Source organism: Chrysochloris asiatica, unplaced genomic scaffold (genome assembly GCF_000296735.1).
Source record: "Chrysochloris asiatica unplaced genomic scaffold, ChrAsi1.0 scaffold00535, whole genome shotgun sequence".
In the NCBI taxonomy this organism is placed as follows: domain Eukaryota; kingdom Metazoa; phylum Chordata; class Mammalia; order Afrosoricida; family Chrysochloridae; genus Chrysochloris; species Chrysochloris asiatica.
Window position 1 is genome coordinate 443,923 of NW_006409053.1, and position 3,878 is coordinate 447,800.

The 3,878-nt window shown below is 36.0% G+C and overlaps 1 pseudogene; it reads left to right on the forward strand.

Annotated features, from left to right (window-relative positions):
- The first annotated feature begins 2,007 nt into the window (after nt 1–2,007).
- Nucleotides 2,008–2,970, forward strand: LOC102831857 (annotated as a pseudogene).
- Nucleotides 2,971–3,878: the final 908 nt, after the last annotated feature.

Genomic DNA, 3,878 nt, shown 5'->3' on the forward strand with positions numbered 1-3,878 from the left:
GTTTGAACAGCATAATCAGCAGTTCGAAATCACCAGTAGCTCCTCAGAAATCAGATGTAAGATCCTTAGGAGTTGAAACCCATTCAACACACTTAACAACAACAATAACAACCATAGAGCCTGGTTGGTACATTTGGAGCTGTTTGAAATCCTCAGCTTCTCTTGGCAAAAGAAAATTGCAACAGTTGGTTTCCTTGAAGTGTATATCCTTGCATGTCTTATGGGGAAGTTCCACTGTGTCCTACAGTTTTGTTACAATTCAGAATTGACTCCTCAGCAAGAGATTTGTTTGCTTTTAAACAATTGCATCATACTTCTGCTTATGAAACACAATGCAGACCCATTAGAATGCAGAGGTGAAGAGCAGGGTGAGGGAAAACACATCAGGGATGCATAATTTAAGGAGACACTCACTTTCAGGATTGTACAAGTGCAAGGATGCCCTGAGTGCCATGTTTAGTTTGGGACCTTAAGAGACTTACTTAGCCAGCACTGGTCTTGGCTTGATGAAAGGGGACTGTGGGTAAAAACATTGCCAAGAAATGAAATGAAAAATACTTTATCAAACAATAGGCAATCCATTATTAACTCTAGGACTACTGATTTAAAGAATATACTATCATACTTGTAAGGATAGTTTTACAACCTTAACCTAAAAGTAATTATTTGAAAATGTTTGGCAGATGATAAATTTTACAAAAGTCATCATATTTAATTTTCACAAATGAAGAAGTAAAATTTAGACTTTAAGTAATTACTTAGTATCGCACAGAAAATAAATCATGAAGATAGTAGTCAGATTAAGGTGGATATATCGCAAACCACACAAGGTTGGTGGTTCACACCCACCAGGACCTCTTCAGAATCCCTTTCCAGGGTCTCTATGAGTCAAAACCAACATGATGATACTACAACAATCTCTATCTAGCTCTCTCTCTCTCTCTCTCCATATACTTATTTGTACTCATAAAATATATGATCACCTTGTTGTATTATACTCATATGTCCCAATTGACAATGAGTCATTTCTGAGTCATAGTGAGTGACCTGAGAGGACAGAGTAGAATTGAACCTTAGATTTTCGGACACTGTAAATCAATACAGAAGCAAAAAGTCTCATTTATATCTGGTGGAGAGGCTGCTGGGTATGAACCACTGACCTTGGATTAAGCAGTCCAATGCTTGATGCATTGAACCAGCAGGTCTCATTAGTAAGCTGTTATCTTCAGTAATCTTTGAAGAACTAAAAAATAATTGTAGGTGTTTTCAAAGGAATGGAAATAGCCTACCAGCCAATATTTTTCTTTCTACTGACCCCGGCACACACAGGTAGCAAATATCCTTCATGTTGCCCATTTTCCCAGGTTGACTGCATTTATTGTTTGTAGCTGAATAAATGCTTCCAGGCAAATTTACATAAATGAGATCATATCTTATTGAATTAATATTTTACCAAAACATATTTATGTTTCCCCAATGTAAAAGGAAATAGTCTACCAATTTTCTTTCTTACCGATCTAATATGACCTGTAAAATAGAATTTCATATGCTCAAAATCATCAAGTGATAGCAGAATAAAGCATTAAAATAGGCAGTTACAAATATATACTTGAAAATATATATTAGAAGGCAGTTTTTGATAGAGAAGCTTGATTGAGAAAAGGCAAAGTGCAGTACAATAGGATTCTCAACACATCTAATTAATTAAAACTAAGTGAGACGGCAAAGGTTAGGGCTCATTGCTCCAGTGCTTACACTGAGAAAAGGGTAATTTCATTTCTCTTGAGATATGCTATGATAATATACTGAAGTGATCTTTAAAAAAATTTGAGAAGGTTTATTATAATTTATAAGGAGGATGTGGGGAATACATGAATAGTGTCATTCTTTAAGAGCAAACAATAGTAGCAATTATAAAATTCAAGACGTCTCAATATAACTGAAGGAAGCACACAGAGACATGGATGGTAAAAGGAAACTCAGATGTAAATTTCTTTTTCACAGATGAATCATCAAGAAAAATCACCAGAAAAAAATCTAACCGAATTGATGGAATTTATTCTCTTGGGTTTTTCTGATATACAACATCTGCAGTGGCTTCTGTTTGGTTTATTTCTAATCATCTACATTATTATCCTTATGAGCAATGGCACTATATTTATAATAACAAAAATAGATCCTGCTCTCCAGAGCCCCATGTATTTTTTCCTGGCAAATTTTTCCTTCTTGGAAATCTGCTATGTATCCGTTACAGTCCCCAGAATGCTGATGAATCTTGGGACCCAGAGAAGAAGAATTTCCTTAGTTGCCTGTGCTACACAGATGTGTTTTTTCCTTATTTTTGGATCCACAGAGTATTTGCTCTTAACAGTAATGTCCTATGACCGCTATGTGGCCATTTGTAACCCTCTGCACTATTCTATAGTCATGAACCACAAGTTCTGCATCCAATTAGTATTGGCTTCCTGGATCGCTGGTATCCCAGTTCAGATAGGACAGACATATCAGATTTTCTCTATGCCTTTTTGTGGATCTAACCAAATTAACTATTTCTTCTGTGACATTCCTCCAATAATCAAGCTGGCTTGTGGGGACACATCTGTAAATCAGATGATGGTCTATATTGTTGCTGTACTGTTTGCCATGGTTCCATTTCTGTTGATACTTGGTTCCTACAGTAAAATCATCTCCACCATCCTGAAGTTGCCATCAGCCACGAGTCGGGCCAAAGCCTTCTCCACTTGCTCATCTCACCTTATGGTTGTATTGTTATTCTTTGGATCTGGCATTATTGCTTACCTAAGACCCAAGACTAATCCCTCAGAGGGAAATGACAAGGTACTTTCACTTTTCTACTCTGTCCTCACCCCTATGTTTAATCCCATGATATATAGTCTAAGAAACAAGGATGTCATAAAGGCATTGAGAAAATGGCTATGAAAATAACTCACATCATTAAAGAATGAATAAAAATGTACAAAATTGATTTCTTATGCATTTTTAATCAGATATTGACTGATTTATACCATTAACTGTACCTTGTATTTCTATACACTGGTAATTATTTCAAAATTTAAAATTACTTATTATATTGTGAAACCTTTTTCCTCAAATTGCATAATATACATGCCAGAAGAGAGTAAATCATGCCATTAGTAATTCCATAATTTGATTGCGCTGTATTTTTCCCCATTAAGAATTTTAGCAGGGGATGATTTAACTTAACACACTGCCACCAAGTCTATTCTAATTCATAATGAAACTTCACAGGGTTTACCAAAGTAGACAGTCTCTTCTTTCATCCATGGAACAGCTGGTAGCTCTGAAACATCCATCTAGTGGTTATCTTACATCCAGTGCTTATCCTAACGTACCACAGAGTTCCTGTGATATAATTTAGTTAATTTACAATGTACGATTTATTGGAAATAATATTATTAATTTTCATGACATCTATATAGTTGTGGCACCCTACTGAAAACCAAGGATGACAATATTTTAAAATTAAATATATATAACATCTTGGTTTCCCAATGCCTTTCCCCAGAAGCCATTCCATAGAGGGAGAGAAGACCTCCCATTGTGTATGCATTTTATAAAGCATTAAAATTATCTGTAGTGCTGATATGGTGCTGTAGTATAAGCAGTAGATTACTAAAAGCTAGATTCAATGTACAAATCTGCCTGCCTTTCCTTGGAAACTCTGTACACAGTTGTTATGAATTAGAATTGACTCCACAGCACTTAACATCAATAAGATATAGTGGTGGTGGTTATGTGCCGTGGAGTCGGTTCTGACTCACAGCGACCCTGTACAGGGTTTCCGAGGCTGTAAATCTTTACAGGAGCAGAAAGCCTCAACTTTCTCCCATGGCACA